General features: G+C 43.5%; 1 long non-coding RNA gene across 1 annotated transcript; it reads right to left on the reverse strand.

The window, feature by feature from the left end:
* Nucleotides 1-418: 418 nt before the first annotated feature.
* LOC147648563 (uncharacterized) lies at nt 419-16,803 on the reverse strand. The gene is made up of 2 exons (XR_015280315.1): nt 16,723-16,803; nt 419-5,559 (listed from the first exon to the last, which is right to left on the reverse strand). It is a non-coding gene; the product is annotated as an uncharacterized LOC147648563 (long non-coding RNA).
* Nucleotides 16,804-18,133: the final 1,330 nt, after the last annotated feature.

Raw genomic sequence — 18,133 nt, forward strand, 5'->3', positions numbered from 1 at the left:
CAGCAACGGTGCATACTAATGAGGAACTTTCCCTCCAAAACCTCAGTTACCCCAATGACAGCAAACTGTTGGAGGAGAAGATGTTACCAGTGCCAATCAACAACAGCTATAAGGGTGGGACTGCCAGCAAGAAGCTATGGGGACAGAGATTATAAAAGGACCTGTGAAGTCTGAAGAACTGCCCTTTAACTGTGGATTAGCTGCAACAACTGCCAACACTGCAGACTCTGCTCTACATTCCTTTTAAAGACTTTTTTATATAAATTTGAGTGCAGATAAGCTGCATTCACTGCAGTGCCACTGAGTTCTTGCTCTGGGACCAAAACGCCAAATCAATTCCTCAATCCTCAGACCCGGGACATTTTTTTTAATTCCTTTTCTTTTTTTCTCCCTCACCCATTATTATCCCTTCCTCCCCTTTGTTTTTTTTTCCCTTAACAAACACCCTAGTTTATTTGAACCCCCAAAGTTGTTTCTTTTTCCTCACAACTTCCTAAATAAATGCCATTTGCCATCCCCCACATTGGTGTCTGTGAGCTTGTGGCCCAAGCAGGCTTGAGGTAGTTGCCATGTTGTTCCTGAACCAGGTCACCCAGCCAGTTTAATGGCTACAGCCAGGTATAGATATTCAGAGCCAGAATGATCTAATTCTTCTGCCAATCCCAAGGGGTCTTCAGACATCTTACTCCTTTCTCTTTTAAATTCTCAAACTTTGGTACTCATCAGCGGTGCATTAACAAACCCTATCTGGCCTTGTACTCTCTGCACAGGCACCTCTTTCAGGGGAAACAAGGCATCTAGGTGGTACTTGAAGGAAATTTTGGACATCTCTCTTTAACTGCACTAGCTCTGTAATCCTTTTCCTCTGTGACAGCTAATCTGTTTTATGATGAGATTTTATCATCTCAGTAAAACCAGCCCCGCCATGTAGGCCCACCATTTCATAGGGACCAACCCTGCTACACAAATCCCCCATTTCATGGGGACCAGACCCAACATTATCGTTCCTTTGCCACTCAGCTATTTCTTCCTCTAAATCTGGATCATTTGATCATGTCAGGCACATAGGGAAGGGTCCCATTTTTCCATCTTTCTCTCCCCACGAAGCCTAAACCTAATCCTAATCCTATACCTAAACCTAACCCTAACCCTAACTGTAACCATAACAGTAGCCCTAACCCTTCTTGGTTACAAATACAGATGAATATATTTTCCAACAAGCAATATAATCCCTTTGTTATATATTGCAAGCTTCTTTTTTCTTCACATAGACATTTAAATCCTGATACATCCAATCTTCCAAAGACCCATACCTTGGCCAGTACAACAGGTCTGGTCTAATGGGTTCTTTAGTTCACTTAAACATACAATTTTGGATCATCTTTCCCTGATCCTTCCCCTGGGTACAAGCCAGCTGCTTTTGACCCCAGTCTCTGAGCATCCTCCCCAAAGTACTGTCTGGAGGTATGTTCGAAGTGGAGTCCTTAACTTCCTCTCCACTCCTCCTGACCTCACTGCAGCTGTTTCCCATTTGAGAGTATTCCCTGCATGATTCCTTTTTTCATGAATGACTCACTTCATCCCTTCACTGGCTTTATCCATTGCAGAAAAACAGAACCACAGTTAGAAGGACTCCACAAGCAATTCTGCATCTCAAGCACACACACAAGTCCTGCTACTCCTAACCACCCAGGTAATATTTAACAGTCACTTTCTTAGCTAGGTCCTGTGCACAGGTGTTGCAGACAAGTATGAACTCTACTCTCTCCCTACCATCATTTTCCTTTGTTTTTCTTTGGGAGTCCTCTGTCCAAGTCTCACCTGCAGCCCTCATGGGGCATGACAACAGCTTGGGGCTGCTGAAATCAGCAGGGCATTCCTTCCTCTACTCCTGTTGTCCTGCTCCACAGGGTTAGAGGTCAAAGATCTCAGATGAGTCTTCAAATTGTTGGAAACAAACTCACTTTTGGATACAATTTAGTGAGGACAAAGTCTTCGAAACGAAAGAAAACTTATTTTTACTGGGTCAGCTGAGTCAGGCGTGTGTCTCTACCTGGACAGATGAACACAGACACCCTCCAACAAAATATCAGCTTTTCTCCCGGCCGGGACAGTCTCTGACCCCATTCCCATTGGCTGGTACTCAGGAACTTACACTCTTACACTCTCTCCTAAATGCCTGCTGTTCTTCCCCTCCACTCCCCTCTCATTTTTGGTTTTTTTGGTTGTCTTCAACCTCATTTCACTATTGCTTCCTATCAACACTTAACAGGTGCAACAGATTAAACAAACCACATCTAAACCAAGTAGAAAAGAGAATTAACACTTTTCCTTCTTTTATTCCATAGTCCCTTTTGGGTTGAAGCAGAATGCTATTTCCTCTCTCACAGCCCAGTACATCACAAGTGAGACCCTGAGCACAGGTGTAATTGTGATCCAGGGATCTGAGGAGCACGCAGAAGAACAGAGAGGCCTGGAACAAGGCACGAATGAGAACTGAGAGTAACATCCCCTGCAGAAGGCACAGAAAGCCCACACAGCTCAACAGTCGATATCCCACCTCTGCTGGATGCTTCTGAGTAAATCAGGCATGGGCAAAGCTGTAGTAGTGATCCTGGGACCCAGGGAGCAGGCAAAAGAGCAGAGGGACCTGGAACAAGGCTCAGATTAGATTACAAGAACAACAGACATTTCTAGGATATGATGCAGGGCTATTTTGAGGCTAATAAAAGTTGTTAATTTTCCAACTGTGCCTTTCTATTTTGTTTTGCCTTCTCTGCCCTCCTTGTCTTCACAGGTCCCCAGGTCTTGTGGGGTCTTCATGTTCTCATATTCAGATCCTGTCAGGTGAAGTCATGATAGTTCAATCCTTTAGCTCAAAATATCCTTCTTGCACAGATTTAGGAGGAAGCAGAGGAGACATTACTCCTACTGCTAGCACTGAGATCCCACAGGACACGGCTGGGCAGTAGCCAACCTCCAAATAGACTTTCTGCCCTGCCCAGCCCATGACGGGCCTCTCTGCTGTCGCCATAGGCAGTGGTCTGCTTGGGGTGCCACAACCCTCTTAGAGTACCATCCCAATGGCCGTGCTCTTGGAGCAGAGGCACGACCCTGGTGCAATGAGCTGGGTCCGCAGAGCAGCAGGTCAGATCCTGACAATGCAGATACAAGAGACAGAGCCTTGTACGGCGTTCCACAGAGACCGAGCCTTTATTAGAAAAGAACACACTGTGAAGGGTGCCAGGGACAAGAGCTCCAAGGAAAGCCTGAGGGTGCATGGGCTTATATGGGAAAAGCAGGGAGCAAATGAACTGAGGGCTCAGGGGCAGAACAAAAGGAGGTCAAACAGGATACATAAGATTAACGGGTTATATATAAGGCACACTGGGGCCGGCTCCTTATGCCATCATGAGGCAGGGTGGTGCCCACATGAGGGCTTTCATTTAGGGGGTCATTTTAAGCTTTTCAGCCTTTAGGCCTCGACCTCACCATAGGAAGGCAAACATCTCTAGGTTGGAGGGTCTGTGGCCCTCCACACTCTGCATAGGAATTTTTTTAACATTTACCTCTCCCTTCTTGGTAGTGAAAACCCAGAAACCTTTAAAGAAAGTCTGATTTCATCTTCACAGCTCCTTGTGAGGGTAACAAGACGGCAGAACAAACTTTGCTACTCAGCCATAATGGCTTGGTTTATTTCAGAGCAGTGACTGACAGTCACACAATAAACATTTTGCCAACATCTTTTCATCTTATTATACAGAAAACTTCACTCCATAGTACTTTACCTATGTCAAATTTTGCAAAACTTAGCTTTATGTCTGAAGAGAGGAACTGCGTTCCCAGGCCAAATATAACAGACTCTTTGTGAGTCTAGGATTATTTAATTTATAGAATCATAGAATATTCTGAGTTGGAAAGGACCCATAAGAATCATAAAAGTGCAACTCCTGGCCCTGCACAGCACACCCAAAAATCCCACCATGTGCCTGAGAGGATTGTCCAAATGCTTTTTGACCTCATCAGGCTGGTGCTGTGACCACTTTCCTGGGGAGCCTGTTCCAGTGCCCACTCTCTTGGGAAGAACCTTTTGCTGATACTCAGCCTAAATCTCCCCTAACCCAACTTTGGGCCATCCCCTTTAGTCCTGTCACTGGTCACTACAGAGATCAGTGCCTGCTCCTTTGCTTCCCCTTGGGAGGGTGTTGTAATGGGAGCGAGATGTCCTGTCAGTCTCAGCCACTCCTCACATGGCTTCTCCTGCAGACCCCTCACCATCCTCACTGCCCTCCTTTGGACACACTGTAATGGTTTAACACCTTCCTTATACTGTGGCACCCAAAACTGCCCCCAGCACTCGAGGTGAGGCTGGCCCAGTGCAGAGCAGAACAGGACAATCCCTTCCCTTGCCTGGCTGGTGATGCTATCCCTGATGCCCCCAGGACAGGGTTGGTTCTCCTGGCTACCAGGGCACTGCTGCCTCGTGTTCAACTTACCATGGACCTACGGTCCCAGGTCCCCTTCTGCAGTGCTGTTTTTCAGCACCTCCCTCTTCACTCTATACAAACCACCAGGGTTGCCCCATCTCAGGTTCAGAATCCCACACATCCCCTTTTTAAACTTCATATGGCTAGTGATTGCCCAGCCCTCTAATTTGTTACTGTCTGTCTGCAGGGCCTTGCTGTCACCCACTCTCACTCACAAGAGCCCCTTTGTGAACTTCCATCATGATGGATTGTGAACATCACAGTCCATCAGAGAGAAACTAACAGAGCCTCTAGAGTACAATCAGGTCTGATTTTAAAGCCCAAGCTTATCATGATTACTCAAAAAAATTTCCACTGAGCATTTAGTGACCACAAAGTCATGCCATTACTCTGAAGGAAACGACATTCTGCCTCATAATCTTTGAGACTATAAAGATTTTTGCAAACACAGGCAGCTATTTTTTTAGTGTTTCTTTAAATCTTAGTATATAAGTGACACTTAAAAATGCAGTTGGCATTTTACCTAAGGCCATAACAAGTTGCTTCCCTCATAGAACGTCTTTTTTTTCTTAACCACAAGGATATAATTGCAACTCTCAGGTTTTTGGGGTTTTTTTTAAGTCTAAGTGTTACAGCTAATTTCCCATTGAAGAGAAAGCAATCACTTCAGTGTAGTGATCTGGCAGGACACCAGGGCCTGTAGTACTTCCCAGAAACAATTTTTCAAAACAACCTTTAAAAACAAGACCCATTTTTTTAACCCATGTAGGTAATCTATGATAGTATCAAACTGTAAACAAATGGAAAACAAACCAAATGAAGTCTCTCTGCTGAGATGTGGGGTTATGTGCTGGCAATGATGAAAACTAAGAAGGCAGACATGGTGGTGTCCAAGCAGACAGAGGCTCTCCGTGGTGCACAGGCTCTCCCTGTGTCCACATGTCCATTGCAGGACACAACTGATTACAGAAATGATTCCCACTATCTTTCCACAAATGGCGTGCAGGAAGAAGTGGAGTTTGTTTTGTGCAGCGGGACCAGAATCCTTGTGTAAAAGCAAGTTGAGTTTTACCTGTAAACAGAAAATCACAGTAGAAATTAGCCAACTGCAACCTGGCTGTTTGTTTAGAATAATTTTCTGCATGGGGCTCTCCCTCCCACCTAAATCAAATTATGGATCTCAGTCTGTTTCTGCAATTATTCTCTATACTTTATAAATCTTCCTCTTTTCAGGTCCTACCTAGGCTTTTGCATTTCTGATGCACGTTTCTAGTAAAGCGTAGCCACTAATTAGCAAGTCACAGAATCTATAGAGATATACCTGAACTCTGCACTCTTCCTGCATTTAATTTAGGTATCTTTCTCTCAACTCTACCTGTTCAATGCTGCAAATTCTGCCCAGGTACTGATGTAGTCTGAACTGCAGCATGTGCACTCAGGAAACTCTTTCCTACTGTGTATGGATGTTTAAAAGCTCTGTGGCCCACAAAGCAAAGGTAATTAAGTAAGGAAGCCAAGTGGCTTTTAGGCATCTGGACAACACCATCACCCTTGAAATCCCAGTTGGTGTTTATCTACAACCTGCAGCTTCTAAACACTTTTGCAATCTGACAGTATTTGTGCCAAAGAGATTATTTTGCCAAACGACTGCAAATAGGCTATTTTTACTTAAAGATAATGTACACATTGGGTTTTATACCTACTGTGTAGCTATGTGAGTTTAAATAGTACAAAACTGACACTGCTCTTGGCCACTCCGGAGCTCCGGGCTAACTCTGTGGTGCCACTCCGGCACGGGCAGTCGCCAGGAGTGGGGAACTGCAGGGGAAAGGCGATCCCACTGCAGAACCTTCAGAGCACCGAATCCTGCCGGGCTCTGCCAGATCAGGCGTTAAAGGCAAAAGGAAGGAGGAGATTCACTCAGCTGTACTTCCCAGGAACAGGTTTATTCAGGAGAGGGGATGAAGACAAGGGACTGGGCTGGGAGAATTCAGGACCGAAGAGAGCCCTGAGCACTGGGTTTTATCTCAGGGGTGGGCACAGTCCAGGGTCCAATGGGAGCTCACGGAGGGAGGGGTAAGGGGAGGAGGTTACAATGTCAGGTACCAATGGGGATACAAAGAAGGCGGTAATACAACATAACAACCAATAACTTCTCGAGGAAGGGATGATACACATGGAAGGAGCTGGAAGGAGAGGTGGAGTTTACGATGATGGATGGGGAGATAGGGCAGGGTAAAGGTGATGGACGGGGAACATTCAGGAAAACTGGGAGGGGTTTACATAGCAGACAAATGGAACCAACCAAAGCAGTAAATGGGGGAGAACCAGGAACATACCAAACAGACGAAACACTAACAATTTTAACAGAACTGAATAAGCATACTACAAAACTACTCCTGCTGAAGTGACAGGTTACAAAGCTTTAAGCTACAAACATGCAGTGGTGGCTGTACTGAATGCCCATGGTAGCACACATCCATGCTCCCCCACTGTCCTCACTGTCCCTTGCCAGGGAAAAGCTGAATTTCATGCAACGACATTTTATAAGTACAGATATTCCTCAGGCACCCAGACTCAGTGCACTGTGTTACATGTAAAGGCACTTTGGGCTTTCTGAATCCTCTGCAGGCAGTCACTGGGACAATTCACATAATCTGTCCAGCTCCTGCTCAGAAAATTGCTTCATGAATGAAACCAGATGAACTGCATCCATCCTGTTCTTGAGACATACTTAAGGAAAGGAGGACTCCTAACCTGCTTCCCCTTACCCTCTTTGCAAAGGCCAATACATGTTTCCCATGCCTTTATAAGAGGTTATTTCTAACCAAACAATTATAGAATGAAATTACAAATTCCGGATTGGATCAAGACCAGTCAGGGAACCTGTCCTTGCCAGTATTGTCCCAATAAGAAAATGCTTAGCTGCCTATATAGCACAAGCTGAAAACAGTCTCTCCTATTAACATTTTTGATGCAATGCCCACTTGGAATCAGGAGGATGCTGTATAATTCTCCAGATGGAGAAACCACAGTCATTTGACTCTGAATCCTTCTTCCTGATATTCTTGTATACATTTTTTTACCTCATATCCCTGAAAGTTTTTGGGTTTTTTCAATACCTATATTCTCCTTTACCTGACTACCTCATCATCTAGTGTTTTTATTTTTCTAAATTTCCTTCTAGAGGATGGTGCCAAGAATGTACTCCCTGCAAAATTTGTATTGGCTTTTGTTTTCTTTATAGTTTGTTTGGTTGGGTTTTTTAATCTTCTGTGGTTATACATTCCAGTTATATACATTCTTTACACCCCCTCATTATTTATACTGAGTCCCAGTAGTTACTTAAGAGTTATTTTAATTCCCTTCCATATGCTCATGTCTTTCTACTCTACTGTTAGTAGAAAAAGTTAGTAAGCTGTCCAGAGCAGTTCCTCTAGATGGTTTGAACTGCTTTGTTAGCGTTCAGGAACACACATAACCATGAATGGTTATATGAAGGTGCTTTATTTAAAGAGCTCTGGGTGTCAGGGGTACACATACCCAAATCTGACCCGACTCGGGTTTTCGAGTTGAACATATTTTATACTCTATCGTTATGCAACTTACATATTAATTATTAAACTTACATTGTTCTATTGTATACATTGTTTTTACCCAAGCATGAATTTCTCATGATCCCCCCTTAGCCCACTAACATGGTTCCCCATGTTCTCTAAACAATAATTATATCTAATCACATCTAACAATTGTATCATTTATCATATACTGAATACACAGGTGCAGCTTGACCTGGTCTTTAGCAAGCACAAGGCCTAACATTTCCAGGGCCTGCTTTTCCCAGGGCTTTCCAAACCTAACTTTCTTTCTAAGTCCCCAAATTTTCTAAGATTTTAAGGCCTTTTACTATCAGCTTCTGCTCTCTTCCAAAATCACATCAGAGTTGTATCTTTTAATATTTTGCTGGTGACGCTCCACTTCTCTTGGCACATCACTGTGTGGGAGGATGTCTGGTATGGAAGTTCATCTTCTGAAGATTACCTATGAAGGTTCAGAATGATTACCATTTACCCCAAGATGTTTTAATTCAACCTGCACTTCTGAAAGCCTTTAGTCCTACAGACTTAAATAATATCCATGTTTTGCCTTAAACTTACAGTAAGTCTTGCATATAAAAACACTTTCTTTTACAGAGTTCAATACTGGTGATTTCTTTAAAATAGGGTGGGTAAGGTACTAGCAGAGGTTGCCCGGAAAAGTTGTGGATATCCCATTCCTGGAGGTGTTCAAGGCCAGGTTGGAGCTTTGGACAATGTGTTTTAGTGGAACATGTCTGCCTGTGGCAGGAGAGTGGAAATAGATGATCTTTAAAGTCCCTTCCAACCCAAGCCATTCAGTGATGTATATATATGGATTTTGTCTAACAGAAATAGTTCAAGTTCAAAACTTTTGCTGGAGAAGTACCAGCAAACCTTCAGGCCCGGACATGAGGATAAATAGTAAATAGAGTCCCCTGAGAAAATGCTGGTGCAGATGCTGGGATCCATCAGTGCTGGTCATTTTTAAGCATCACCTCCTAAGGGCACAGGAGCAGGCAATTCCTAAGTGTTGAAATTCAAGCAGATGAGGCAGAAGGCTAGCTTGGCTGAACAGGGATCTTCTGTTAGAAATCAGAAAGTAACGTGTATGCCCAGTGGAAGGAAGGTCAAGTAGCATGGGAAGAATACAGAGATGCTGCTTGCTGCTGTAGGGAGAAAATTTGTTGTGCTAAAGTTCAGTTGGAGCTGAAGCAGGGCTAGAACTGTGAGGAACAGTAAGAGTTACTTTTAAATACAGTCAAGAACTGAACATAGTAAATAAACAGTATCACCTTACCCGTAAATATGGTAATTTCCCATACTAGCTAAAGCACCACAGCAGGATGATGAGAGGGTTATGTCCTCTATATTTCTGTACTGTGTATTCATCCCTTCCTTTTTATTATTACTCAATGGGGACTGCTTTTTTTATTTAGGGTCTTGTTGCAGAGATAGCTGGATAGACAGCCCACACAAAAGAACTTCCAATGATTTTCCCTTGCATGCACGTAAGCTTTCCTTCATCGCTTGTCTTTGCTGGGAAGGATTTTGTAACTTAGGAAGCCGCTCTTAAGATGTCCTGGGGTGACTTTATGATATTGGTATTCCAAATCTCCTGCTTTATATATATATATTGAGTTCTGCACCTTTAAGATTAGCTTTGAGAGCTGGGGGAAATTGAAACTGCTGGAGGCTGATGGAAGTTCTCTTCTCCTGACCAATTACTAGCCATTTCTGAGAACTGACAGCAGTTTTAACCATTGAAAAGTGAGATCAACCTGTGAACACCTACTTTAAGATGTAAGTCCGGGAATTTCTTGTCCTTTTTGGTTTCTGGCTTTTGAACAGATAACAAGGCTCTGGCTCGGCCTCCTCCCCCGCCACCAGGCTGGACAAGGCCGCGGGGTGGGGAGGCGAGCGGGCCCAGGCCAGGTCAGGCTGGTCCCTCTGGCTCGGCTGCAGTTTGTGCTGCTGCTGAGTTTTATCAGAGACTGCCAAATAAAAAGAAGCCATCACAGACAGTTCCGGCCACCACTCTGGCAGAGGTAACAGAACCAGCTACCAGGCCTGGGCAAGATTTTAACCCTTTCATTACCCTGATGAAACTTGCAGATTACTCCTGTTTTCCAGAGAGAGAAAAAGAGAGTGATCAACATGTAAAAGAGACCCTATAAAATATCAAAGACAGTGAAGAAAAGAATTAAGCCTCAGTGGGGGTAGAGAAAGAAGGAGATGGTTTAATAAACTGAAATATTTTTCTGTTAAAGCTATGGAGATGGACAATAGTGTTCTGAAAAAACTCCTTTAATTCATGACAGAGTATATTGGGAGGAATGGAGTGTTCAAAGTGTGGATTTTGAGCAAATGGTGAAGTGGCTGTGATACTGTGAGATACTGGAACAGACGGGGAGAAGTAATAGTAGAAGATTCGTGGCCTTTGAGAGGCAAAGCGAAAACTTCTGTTTCCAGACAAGCTCACAAAAACAGATGAAGAGAACTTTTGCCTTTGAATAAGTCAGCCTTAAAAATTACATCCCTAGACTCATTTGACCCATAACACACCTCAGAGTGATGTGAAATGGGAAGAGTAGACTGATGGCAGAATTTTCCGGGCAGCTGGCATCAGAGAAATAGAAAGCTATGAAGAAAAATAGTTTTCTTGTGAAAAACTCCATAGATTAGCAGAAGAAGACTTCTGTTTCTCTACAAAGACTGATGAAAAGATTATAGCAAGAATTGAGACTGTATTAACCGCCAAAGTTTTTTGTCTCTATGTTGTTGTGTGAACAAGGGAATGGTTGAGTAGTGGGGGAGAAAAGGGTTGTTCTGAAGGTTTTATTCTGGTTTCTTATTCTTGTAGTTTTTGTTAATAAACTTTCTTTATTCCTTTTAAGTTTTAAGCCTGTTTTGCTCTTGTTCTAATCCATATCTCACAGCAAGAAGTAAGTAAGTTTTTAGTGATTTTTCAGTTGTTGCTTTAAAACCACATTTATTTGGTACGTTGGCCGGGAAATCAAAATTGGCAAATCTAAACCCCTACATAAGGTGTGGTACTTTGCCATTTAGGGAAAGTGGAAAACACCCATGGAAGTGATTTCTCTGAAAGAAGCTGCTGGGTGTTTCTTATATGCTTGAGGTCAGGCCAATAGCTGGCCAGTTCTGAAAACTGACAGCATTTTGCACCACTGAAAAGTAAGATCATCTTTGTGAATACCACCTTTTAAAAACCCAAGCCTGGGAACTTTTTTCTCTTTTTTCCAGCATTGAAAGGTATCAGAGCTCTGGTGTGGCTGGCCCTGCTCCCCCGCGGCCTGTGTGGCCCTGGGGTGCTGGCCCAGACTGCAGAGGTTCTCAGGCTAGGGATGGAGACTGCAGGGCTTCCCTAGGCCTCACGCTAGGCCAGGCTCTGCTGTGGCCCCTCCCAGGAAACCCTCTGGGTCCCATTCCAGCAGGGTGGCTGAAGCCCTCCCCACGGGTGCCCCTGTCCCCAGGCTGGGCCAAGCCACGGCTGCTGACACTCGCTAACACCCCCCCTGCCCCTCCAGCCCACACAGACAGCTCCAGGGTGAGGACCACCTGCTCCCTCCCAGCAGCTCCTGGGCTGAGAGGCACCAGTGACACCTGAAATCCAACACCTTGACTGCCTGCACAGCCTGGGTGAAATTTAACCCTTTCAATACACAGATGAGACCTACACACTTTAATCCTTTCTCCGGGGAAAGAAAATAACAAAATGATACATAAAAAGACAACACGAAACATCAAGGTCAGTAAAAGAAGGGGTCAAGACTCGGAAGGAGAATGAGGAGATGCTCTAATAAGCTGAAATATTCTTTTGGTAGGACTATAAAGATGGACAACAATATACTGATAGCATCTCCTTATTTCATGAAAGAGTATTGGGGAGATGAAGTATTCAAGCTGTAAATCTGAGCAGAGGTATCCAAGGTATCCATCAACAAAGCTAAGCAGATGTTAGAGTAGCTGTGATCCCATGAGACATTTCAACAGAAAGAGATGGGGACTGATGAAGACCCTTTTCCCCTCAGGGAGAGAAGAAGAAAACCTCTGTTCCCAGTGATGATCACAGAGACAGATGGAAAGAATCTTTGCCTTTGAATAACTTATCCTTAAAATAATATCCCTTGAGTTCATGGCCCATAGATACACCTTCAGAAGGGCTGTGAAAATGGGAGGAGATGGCATGACGGTAGAATTTGTGGCTGGGCAGCTGTGATTTGTAGAAATGAAAAACTGTTTCTTGTGGAGAACTCTCCATAGAATGACAAGTGACAAGAGAAAACTCCTCTCCCTACAAAGACTGATGAAAAGACTATCATAAAGTTGGTACTGCTTTAACATCCCAGGTTTTGTCTCTACATTGTCAGTTGGAAAAGGAAAAAGGTTGGGTGGGGGAAGGAAAGGTTTCTGGAGGTTTTATTCTGGTTTCTTATTCTTGTAGTCCCATTAATAAGGTTTATTCCTTGTAAGCTTTAAGCCTCTTTTGCCCTTCTCCTAATCCATATCTCACAGCAAGAAATGAGTAAGTACCCTGGTAATTTTAGCTAGCGCTAAAACCCTCCACATAAGGTCACATATAAAGGTCACTTGCACAGAGGGACAGAGTCAGAAGAAGAGCTTAAAGCACTTTTCGTACTGAAGAGATCAGGAGTCTTCAGGTCAGCTGCAACATCACAAAGAACCAGACCCCAGAAAAACCTGTATTTGACTGCCAGCAGCAGTAAGTTGATGCTCTTAGCAGAAAATACAGAAACTGTCAGATAGAATAGAAGCACAGACTCACAGAATCATTTAAGTTAGAAAACACCTGTACTGCACTCACTGAAACCTTGGTATTTAGCACAAACACCTCTTAAAAATGGGAAGGTGCCTCAAAAAAATTCTATAAGCCAGCAGAAAAATCAGGATTGTGTGTTCCCAACATTATAGATGGAAAAACGTCCCAGAACAAAGCCCCAGACCTTATCATAATTGCTTCCTGAAAGGAAGTAAGGCTAAACAGTGCCTAAGGCAAATTGAAGTCTGCTTGGAAACCTTGTCTGTTGTTGCTCTAGGTATCAAAATAAGAAGTAAACAGCTTAGAAATAGTGCGGAGAATGGTTTGGAGGAAGTACAGCTTCCTCTCCCAAAACTTGCTAAGTTTGCTTATATTCCTTTCTCTCAGCATAGCCCCTTCACTCATTACACCCAACAAATGCTCCAGAGATCTTGCAGAAATGGCTTACAAAAATAATATTAATGCAAAAAAATCTCACACCTCTGAGAAGCCTTGCAGTGTTCTGCCTAAGAACAAGAGCTTGAGGATATACTTCACATCACACAGACCCTCTCTATTCCAGCACCAAGGTTTTCACCAAAGATATATCTCAAGCAGCCGGTGGTCTTCGACCTTTGCTGAAGATGCAGCCTTGACACCATCACCAGAGCTCTGGCAAGCTCTTTGCACACATTGGCACCATGCCAAATGTGAAGAATAGCCTTGGAGAAGCAATTCCTGTGGCTGAACCTTTAGAGCCACTTGCTCTATGGGACAGATGACAGGGATAAGGCAAAAGAGTTAGGAGGAGGCTCTCTGTCTGGTTCCACCACCCTAAACTTACTGCAGTTATCAGGGACAAAGAGTTTCTCTGTACTCAGGATTAAATACAGGGAGGTTTCAGTGTGTGGGTACAAAATTTTAACCAATCAGGGATAAACAGGGGAGGAGCATGAGGTGGGGTTTACAATACATTGACCACTAAGGGCAAGGGGGAGGAAAGGGCAGGTCACATGGACCAATGGGGCATCAAGAGTTCGGGGATTTCCATAGGGGTGGTACAATCAGGGATTGGCACAACTGGGGATTGACAGGAAAGGACGTGGAGAAGGGACAGGGTCACGGTGACAGGCAGGGAAATTTCAGGAATAGGGGTTGGGTCACAAAGATAGGCAGCGCAGGGGAAGGGGGTATAACAGGGATATACCGGCTTGGGGGGAACACAGGGGAACATTGGAATAAACCATTAACACTGAACTATTAACTATGAACGATAAAATAAATGCACACCGCAACACAGCCTGATTCTGATTTTTCACTGTGTTTACATACCTATGACAATGGCTAAACACTTTGAAGTACTTTACATCTTCTTAAAGAATTACTTAAAGGGAAAACACACTGTTTCTGGAGTTTTCATTGGATCTTCATTGGATTTGGGAAAAAAACCTGAGTTTGTTATGCACAGAGACAACCAGAGAATACAATGCTCTTTTCATCAAAGCTAGAGGCTTTTATGACAGACATGAACACAATAGATCTTCTAATGGCAAAGGATAAAGGGCCGTACAAGTCAGCAAGGCATCAACCCTACAAGCAGTGGTCAAAGCAGAACTGGCAGAACAATGTCACTGGGCTCTGTGGCTCACTGGCCCGACTTATTATTAGTGCATTAGGAGGTTTAGAGTTAGGTTTTGGTTAGCGTAAGGATTAAATAGTCGATTTGTAAATGCACTGGTCTTGTGAAATTCACATGGGCTAGAAATTCATGTGGTTCAGCTGTAGAGCTGGTAATAGTTCTGGCATGAAGAAAATGCCTGATAGACAGAAGGGTATTCCCAAAAGCTGCAAAAGCAGAAATTCAGTATTTCAGCAGAGAGGGAAGCAGAAAAAGGAGAAGGGAAAAAAATTAACCTGGTCAGCTTCATTCCAGTTACTGAAAAATAAAAGGACAAACAGACAGCTCTCCCCAAGATAAGGAGGCAAATTAAAGGACACGTGGATTTGTTGAAAACAGATTACATTAAGGCACTCCAGTTTTCTTTGTGGCAAAACCAGGCATTGGGTGAAGAGAAGCTGAAATGTCATTTATATTGATTTACACAAATCCTTACTAGACTTTTTCAGAAGTTAATGAAAGAAATGTTTTCCAGGCAGATCAACAGTTAGATGGGTGCTAAACAGGTAGAAACCAGAAAAGGTACATTTAGGATTTTGCAAGGAGAAATCCAAGGAATCCTGGTCAGTTTGTGCTAAATGGGGACTGATTTGGCATTTTCATGAGTGATATGGCCAGCAGGACAGAAAGTATTACTAATAAATAGCTACGGGCTTGGAGGAGGAGGTGGCTCTAAGGAATTCCAATAGATAAGGGTAACTGAGCACACAAAGGGAAAAAGGTTGTTTGTCCAGAGAAAAGGAAGACAAGCTGAAACATGGCAGTCGCCTTAAAATACGTGAAATGTAAGTGCAAAGCAGGAGGGCAAAGCCTATTCTCCCTAAATTTCAGCACAGACAAAGCCATCTACAGCTTGCTTTAGGGTGTCTAGGTCCGAGGAGCATCGGTGGGCTATTGATACTGCCTGGAGCTAGCACAGCACTCACCTCCCTCTTAGCTCTATAGTTTCTAATTAAGTTGCAATGGAAGTCTTTGTAAGCTATAAAAAAAGGAAGGTAAAATCTGAGCTAAATATGTAGAAAATCCCCAGACATTTGGCTTGTACTATCACCATTTGGAGGCTGACTATTAAAATTATCAGGGAACATTTAAAAATTTAATTTCAAATTTTAACAAGATCAGGTTTTCACAATTAATCATGCAAACATTTCAGATTAATTGTTTCATGACAAAATTAACGTTTCAGAGGAAAAAATTACAACATGTCTGGGTTGAAAGCGGGTCCAAACTTTACATGTGAGTAGTTTATAATGTTTAACATTTTACTTCCAATGTAAGATGATTTTTAATATTTCTAATCAAGACATTCTGATAACACCACTGGAAAGGCTTGTATTTTTATTTCTTTTTTTCATGTTCTTCAAAATCTCATGGCTTCAGTCCTTTTGCTAAACAAATATTTTAATTCCATGATTATATTAACTGGACAAAATGCTCTATTGGACAAAAATGCTACATCAAAGTTCTGCTGGCTGCTGTTACAAGAGGCAAACTGTAGAATATGTAGAATTTTGGCATTACCAATATTCTAGAAAATCTGATAAAGATTTTGCAAACAGTTTAGCTTTCATTCATTGGTGCACTCAAAACTTTACACAGCAAATTTTTGCTGGGAATGATTTGAGAACAGATTGAGAATAGATTTAAGGAAGTTTGTTTTGTTTGATTTTTGGGGGTTTTTGCAGTTTTGGTTTTTTGGTTTTTTTTTTTTCAGTGAGTAAACAAATGAAATCCATCTAGGAAGAGAGAAGTCACAGAATTGTTGAATTTGCTATGTTGGAAGGAACCCACAAGGATCCTCAAGAGTAACTCCTGACCCTGCACAGGACCACCCCCACACCATGTCCATGCGAGTATTGTCCAAACACTTTTGGAACTCTGTCAGGCTGGTGCTGTAACCACTTTCCTGGGGAGCCTATTCTAGTGCCCAGCCACCTTCTGGCTGAAGAACATTTTCTTAAAATCCAACCTAACACAACTTCAGGCACTTCCCTTGGGTTTTCTCACTGGTCACAAAGAAAAGGTGACAGAATCACAGAATCAGTCAGGCTGGAAAAGACTTCTGAGATAACCGACTGCAACCTGTGACCTAGCACCACTGTGTCAACCAGACCATGGCACTGAGTGCCACATCCAGTCTTTCTGTAAGTATCTCCAGGGACAATGCTTCTCCCTGGGCAGCCCGTTCCAATGCCTAATCACCTTTTCAGTGGAGAAATTTTTCCAAATGTCCAACCTGAACCTCTCCAGAACAGCTTAGGGCTCTGTCATCTGTCGCTTGTTGCCTGGGAAAAGAGACCTACCCCCACCTGGCTACACCCTCCTGTGAGGGAGTTGTAGAGTGTCATAGTCAGCACATGCAACCCTAGGGCTGGATCGGCCAGGAGTGTGGCAATAAAACAATTGGGATGGGAACAACGAGGTTATCAGAAAAGAAAAGGGCATTAATAAGCAGAACAACATACAACAGAAACTGCACACAGTAAAGGATGAACCTCAAGGACCAGGAGATGGGGTAAACACAACAGTATAAACAGAACATCTGAGAGCAGGGAACCAAACACAAATGAGAACTAGAAACATAACCATATATATAAAATATAACCAACCAATCATTAACAATAACTTGGAACGTAACCTTATATTTAACTATCTTATTTACATACTAACTCCCATGGTCCAACGCTTCTCATTCTAACCTTACAAGATGTTTCCCATATCCTAAGAATGATACTTTACGAGTAATCCAGTGGGGTCACTCCATTGTCCATCCTGACCAGACTCATTCCAACAGTAGAGAGCATTAAGATCTCCCCTGAGCCTCCTCTTCTCCAGGCTAAATGACCCCACCTCCCTCATCTGCTCCTCAGTCTCTGCCCCTCTGCTTCCCCTCGTGAGAGAGTTGTAATGGCAATGAGTCTCCCTTGTCTTCCATTCTCCAGGCTGAACAGACCAATAACCTCAGCTTCTTCTCACATGGCTTTTTCTCCTCACCCTTCACCATCCTCCTGGCCATTATTTGGATACTCTCTAATGGTTTGATGTCTTTCTTACACTGTGGCACCCAAAATTGCCCCCAGCACTCAAGGTGAGGCCGCCCCAGTACAGAGCAGATCAGGACAATCCCCTCCCTTGCCTGGCTGGTGATGCTGTCCTTGATGCCCCCAAGACAGGGTTGGCCCTCCTGGCTACCAGGGCACTGCTGGCTTGTGTCCAACTCACCACTGACCAGCAGCCCCAGGTCTCTTTCCCCAGCACAGCTTTCCCAGCATCTCCTTCCCCAGTCTATATACACAACAAGGGTTACCCCATCCCAGGTGCAGAAGCCAGCACTTGTTGAATTTCATACATACGGTGATTTCCCATCTAATTTGTCAACGTGTCTTTCCAGGACCTCTCTGCCTTTGAGGGAGTCACCAGCTCATCCCAGTTTTGTATCATTTGTGAGTTTACTTAGCATTCTTTCCAGTCCTAAGTACAAGGGATTTATGAAGATGTTGAGGAACACAGGCTAAGGATGGAGCCCTGTGGAACCCCACTGATGACAAGTCACCATTCACTGTAACCCTTTGTATCCCACCCATGAGCCAGTTGCTCACACATCAAAGGATGT

Source organism: Cyanistes caeruleus, chromosome Z, assembly GCF_971803275.1.
Source record: "Cyanistes caeruleus chromosome Z, bCyaCae1.hap1.1, whole genome shotgun sequence".
Lineage (NCBI taxonomy): Eukaryota > Metazoa > Chordata > Aves > Passeriformes > Paridae > Cyanistes > Cyanistes caeruleus.